The sequence below is a fragment of the Saccopteryx leptura genome, chromosome 6, assembly GCF_036850995.1.
Source record: "Saccopteryx leptura isolate mSacLep1 chromosome 6, mSacLep1_pri_phased_curated, whole genome shotgun sequence".
NCBI lineage: Eukaryota > Metazoa > Chordata > Mammalia > Chiroptera > Emballonuridae > Saccopteryx > Saccopteryx leptura.
The window spans coordinates 33,302-40,118 of NC_089508.1; positions in this window are offsets into that span (position 1 = coordinate 33,302).

The following is a 6,817-nucleotide window of genomic DNA, read 5'->3' on the forward strand; positions in this document are numbered from 1 at the left end:
TTCTTTCTTGTTATGTTTATAGGTAATTTATGGGAAAAAGACACTGAGTATGTCAATGAGAGAATCAGTGGATATTTGACATTTTCCTCACCAGGATGTTCTTGTATTTTCAGGTGTCCAGTGCGAGGTGCAGCTGGTGGAGTCTGGGGGAGGCTTGGTGCAGCCTGGGAGGTCTCTGAGACTCTCCTGTGTGGCCTCCGGATTCACCTTCAGTGACTACTGGATGCACTGGGTCCGCCAGGCTCCAGGGAAGGGGCTGGAGTGGGTCTCATCCATTTATAGTGATGGTAGTATTACATACTACGCAGACTCCGTGAAGGGCCGATTCACCATCTCCAGAGACAACGGCAAGAACACGCTGTATCTGCAAATGAGCAGCCTGAGAGCCGAGGACACGGCCGTGTATTACTGTGCGAGACACAGCGAGGGGAAGTCATTGTGAGCCCAGACACAAACCTCCCTGCGGGGATGGGAGGGCCGGGCTGCAGGCGGCACTCAGGACACCAGGGGGCGCTCCGGACCCACGGAGCCCGAGACCAGCCCCAGGAGCAGGTGCAGAGGGAGGTGGGGAAGGAAGGGGCTTCCTGTGGGAGCAGGGTTTCCTCTCAAAGCTCTCAGCTGCATCCGGGGGCCCTTCTTCCTATTTTGTTGTGGCTCCAGATTCTCATATTCCCACTGAAGTCATGAGATGAGCCTGTAACATTTCTGTTCTCAGATGACATGTTAGCAGTTATACAAACCTCTCCTTCTCCAATTTACTGTACTTTCTAAACTTCTTTCTATACAGAGACAGCACCATCAGTTCTCTCGTCTTCCCTGTGGTTGCAAATATTTCCCTCAAGCAGACACACTAGCACACTCCAGACACCTGTGTGCTGACTCAGGCGCTCTCTCTCCTCTCTGTCCACCTGTCCCCACATTGGTCAAGCCACCTGTCAGTCACACCTGGAACCACAATGATTAGAGTCCTCTCCCGGGACCACCAAACACAGGTTTCTGTCCTCCCTGGCACACGCTGTCTTATTCATCCTCATTCACTAGGGAGAGATGAAACCCACCCAAATATCTTGTTTTAATAATCACAGTATTTTAATGTGATTTTTGTTAGCTTCCTATTGGAAAGCACACTTTTTATTACAGTGATGTCACAACCAAATAATTTCGGATAATCTCCCATGTCAATATACTGAACTTAATCACCCCTAACTTAATCATTTCTGCAAGTCCTGTCACATAAGAGAACACACACAGGTCCCAACAGTAATAATCTAGAATTCCTGAGGGTCAGTGTCCAGTTATCACAGTACCCTGAGTATCAGGGCCTCACACACCACAGGAATCTGGGGCCAAGTTACCTTCCAGTGGACTGGCAGCTGTCTGTGAGGGGATGAAGAGGATTCTCAGTTTGGGGAGTCCTGTTGAAGTAGCCTTGGAATTGGGTAAAATTTTTATTTGATTTTTTAGGTGTTTCTGTGGACATGATGTTTGTTTTTCTAAAAAGTTCACAAATTAAACCCAATATCAAATGTGATGGGGTTAGGAGGCAGGGCCTTTGGACATGATTAGGTCATGAGGGTGGAGTTCTCATAAACAGGGTGTGTGCTCATATAAATAAAATTATGTAGTCTCCCCATCTCCATCCACCCTCTGAGATTAGAGGTGACAATCAGCCTTCTAGGACATGGGCTCCACCAGACATGAAATATGCCACAATCTATTAGATTTCCTAGAATTCAGATGAGAGAGAAATGAATTTCTGTTGTGTGTGAACACCCAGGCTCTGGTCTGTTGCTAGAGCAACCAGAGTTGATTAAGATTGTAGTGTCACTGACTTCAGGATTGACTCCCTGGAGGTTAGCTGCAGTAGTTATTCTTAAAACTACATCATGTATTTTCTTCCAGCGATTTTTAAGGAGAGTTTTATATGCTGTTTTCTTTAACAGACAAAATTTCCTGGTTGAAGATAATAAGAGGCTTAAACTGATGAAGTGGAAAGGCAGCTTCAGAATTGGGGAGGGTACATGAACCTTTTAGGATTCACCACATCGGCCCGAAGCGAGGTAGAGGTGTTACTGAAGTAAAACCTATTTATTCTTAGTCCTCCCATCACCAGGTCAGGCGATGACTGAGGTGCTCGTGAAGAAGTGGCCCTCCGCGCCACTAGGGAAGATCTTTGATCATGGAGATTTAAGGTTTTATGTATGGAAGCTTGAACATTTCAATATCAAGTTGTCATTTTTGCAATCTTTCCAGAGGTTGTATCTGATCATGTCCATGTGGTGCCTGAATCTCAGGAGCACCTGACAGAGGGCTGACTGATGACTCGTGTGCTGTGTGCACCTCAGTCACTTGACAGGAGGTTGGAAACCACTGGGGGAGGAGGGAGGAGAAGGCTGCCCCCAGAGAGCACTGAGGGCAGTGAAAGTTCTCCAAGTGTGTGTGTGTCTTCTTTCCTCTCCTCTCCTTCTGATGGAGTCCCAGTGCACAGAAGGAAACAGGCAGTGATTATTTCTTGAAAGCTTAGAGGAACAGCCCCTGCAGTGTTCACTGACTTCCAGAACCAGGTTACTGAAGATGGTGAGGAAGTTCTCCCTGTGTGTATCAACACATGGACAAGACCCACAGAGAATTTATTATGTGATGGAGAAGCACGAAACACTGTTGTGGAACAGCATGTAAATTAATGTTTTGCTGACTCATGTTAGAATTTAGCAACAACAAAAGTAAGCTAGAGCTTGTGGATGTAAAAGGTCCTTAGAAAAATCTCCCTCTGTTTTTCTTTTATTTATTTTAATTTAAATCATCTTTATAATGCTTCTTGCTGGTGATGTAATTGACAGTCTCTTATATTCAGAAATGGCTTGGGGCATTTTTGACTGATCTGAGGACTGTCTCTCGATGTCTTTTTACACTAAACTTTCATATACTACATGGCTTTTAAACTTGAAAATACCAGACAGAGCCAGGAGCAGAGGAGACACTGTTGTCATAGAAAGAGGATGCAGTCTTAGCTCTATTTAGCTGCCATCTTATTTTCTCTTTCGCTGTGACAAGTTTGGACAGCAACAAGTACTAATGCAATGAAGACATCCCATGTCCCCCCATGCAATCACCCACCTTGGAAAATACACTTGTTTTTTTAAATGTATATTGAATTTATTGGAGTAGCATAAGTTAGTAAAACTATACAGGTTTCAGGTGCACAATTCCACCATACATCATCTGTGTATTGCATTGTGTGTCCCCTACTCCTAAGCCAGTCTCCTCCATCACCAGTCATCCCCTCTACACTCCTTACCTCCCTCCTTCCTCTCCTGCAGTCCACACTGTTGTCTGTGTGCATATGTTTTTTCTTTGCTTAATATTTTAAACATTATCACCCAGCCCTTCAACATGCATCCATCTGACAGCTGTCCATCTGTTTTCTGTATCTATGTGTCTGTTTCCTATTTAGTTTCTTACTTTACGTAGTTCAATAGTTTTTATGTAAAAGTGAAACCATACGGTACTTAGCCACCTCTGACTGGCTTATTTCACACATCATAATAATCTCTAAGTACATCCATGCTTTTGCAAATGGTTAGATTTTCTTCTTTTTTATGGCTGACAAGTATTCCATAAATATACCTCAACCTTTTTGTCCATTCATCTACTGATAGGCAGGTGATCTGATTCTAGATCTTTTTTTTTTAACAGAGACAGAGAGAGAGTCAGAGAGAAGGATAGATAGGGACAGACAGACAGGAATAGAGAGAGTTGAGAAGCATTAATCATCAGTTTTTTGTTGCGACACCTTAGTTGTTCATTGATTGCTTTCTCATATGTACCTTGACTGTGGGGCTACAGCTCACTGAGTGACCCCTTGCTCGAGTCAGCGACCTTGGGTTTAAGCTGGTGAGCTTTTTTGCTCAAATCAGATCAGCCCACACTCAAATTGGCAATCTCAGTGTCTCAAACTTGGGTCCTCTGCATCCCAGCTCAATGCTCTACCCACTGTGCCACTCTCTGATCAGGCTGTTTCTAGACCTTAACTATTGTAAATAATCCTGCAATGAGCATGCAGATTTATATATCCTTTTGGATTAGTGTTTTGTGGTTCTTTGAATATATTCCCAAAAGTGGAACTCAAGGTCCATTATAAAAGGCATGTTAATTTTTTTAACTTTTTGAGGTAACTTCATATTGCTTTCCACAGTGGTTGCACCAATCTAGATGATATAGATTAATTCTTAATAAAACCCAGTCTTTTAAACCAAATCAGGAAAAATCAGAGAACCTGAATAGCATAATTACCATCAGTGATATTGAAGCAGTAATAAAAAATTATCAATAAATTGAAGTCCTAGACCAGATGGCTTCACAAGTTAATTATACTAAACATTCAAAGAACAACAAACAATTATCCTCATACTTTTCCAAAAATATTCAAGAGGAGAGAAGACTCCCAAGTTCATTTTAGGAGGCCAGCTATATCTAAATTCCTAAACCAGATAAAGACACTATAAAGAAAGAAAATTTTAGGCCAATATCTCTGATGAACATAGATGCTAACATCCTCAATAAAATATTATCAAACCAGATTCAAAAATACATTGAAAAGTTCATACACCACCGTGAAATGTTATGTGTTTCAGGAATGCAAGAGTAATACATTATTTACAAATTAATTAATGTGCTATATACAATCAGTGTGGTATATATGATCAATCAGTGTGCTACACATAAATAAAATGAGTAATAAAAACCACATGATTCTATGAATGGATACATAAAATCATTTGATAAAATTCAGCACCTGTTGATGACAAAAATCTCTCAGCAAAGTTTAAATAGAGGAAACACACCCCAACCTAATAAAGGTCATATGTGACAGAACCACAGTGGACATGATACTCAGTGAGGAAAACTACAACCATTTCTCTTAAGATCAAAAACAAGACAAGGATGTCCACTATCCCCACTCCCATTCAGCTTAGCACTGGAAGTCTTAGCCACAGCCATCAGGCAAGAAGGAAAGATAAAAGGCATCCAAAGTGGAAAGGAAGAAGTAAAGCCGTCACTGTTTGCAGATGACATGATACTGTGTATACAGAACCCTCTAGAGTCTAGACTATTATTCCATAACACTAACAGACTGAGGAATGAGTTCAGTAAGGCAATGGGATACAAAACACATATGCAGCATTCCGTTGCACTTTTATGCAGGAATAATGAACTATCAGAAATGGAAACTAATGCAACAGTTTCATTCACAATTGCTTCAAAGAAAAATAAAATATTTGGAAATAAATTTAACAAAGGTTGTAAAAGACCTACACTTGGCAAATTTTAAGACAATAAAAATTGGGCTCTGCCTGGTAGCTACTTGTTTACAGTGTCATTCCAACATGTCAGGATGGCAGGTTCAATCCCTGGCCAGTGAACATACAAAAATCAAGCAATGACAGCATGAAAACGTAGAATAGCAAACCATGCTTTTCTGCCTCTATCTCCTTTTCTCTCTAAAAATCATTCATTAAAAAAAGTTTTAAAAGACACAGAAGAAAAAGCTAAGAACTGCTTTATTTCACACATAAGTGGGATATGAAACTGAGACTCATGGACACACATAAGAGTGCAGTGGTTACCATAAGAAGGGGGTGTGGGGGTGGTGAAGGAGGGAAGAGTGTAAAGAGAGACAAATATACAATTGTGGAAAATTATTTTACTTTGCAGGATGGGTATACAACCTAATGAACAGTTCAAATGTCATTGAAATGTTTTCCTGAGACCTATGTACTCATGGACCATGTCACACTGTTAAATTTCATTTTCTAAGTAAAAGTTTTAAAAAAGACATTGAAAAAAGAAATTGAAGACGATACAAATAAGTTGAAGTGCTACCGGTTCTGAAACTGGTTGTGACAGGGCTCATTTACGGTGTCATATTGAAAGCATTTTATTGGACCCGCACTTAGAGCAGCTTAGGCTTCTGCACTAGGACTTACTCAGGGTTCACTTAGAAGGTTGGCCACAGGTTCCCCATGTCGCTTTCCCCTCTGTGTCACAGCGAACAAGCCCAGCCTTGTCTTTAGTAAGCTCAGGATGAAGATGACCATCATGTAGCCCACTCCTCGCTTTAGCCCACGTAAAGCTCAGTCCAGTCCAGCCGCGGCTCTAAGCCTGGACTCGGGAGGCCGTCCAGCGGTCAGACACACAGCTTGGCTGCAAGCGTGGCTGGTGTGTGTCTCTCAGCAGGAAGACGGAGAGAAGGACAGAAAGAATGAGAAGGACCAGATCTCTACTTAACCCTTGTTTATACTTTTGGGTTTGGAAGGGGGAGCTTGCTGTGAGTTAGCCAATCAGTTTAATTAAGGTTTTGCAGGCTTGCTGTTCATTTCTCTCACTATCCAATCAGATTCTCCTTCAACGCTAGATTGACAGGCCGCTATGGTCTTCCTCCTGACTTCCACAGCTCATGTCTCAGGGTGGAAACATTTCTCTCAAACAGAGAGGTCATCACAGTCTAGACACCTGTGTGCTGAGGTCAGACTCTCTGTCCCCTCTCTTTCCACCTGTCCCCACATCAGCCAAGCCTCCTGAAAGGCTCACCTGGCCCCACAGTGTTTGGGATTACCGCCCAGAACGTCCTCCTAAAGGTCTTTGTCCTCCTCATCTCACGGTGTTAACCTCTTGATCCTCATTCGCATGGGTAGATGTGGAAATGCACACCAACACCTTATTTTATTGATCACAATATTTTTATTGTGGTCTTATTAAGTTTCCTTTGAAAAGGACAATTGTGGTTGCACTGATGGCCCAAAAATGTAAGTCGGGA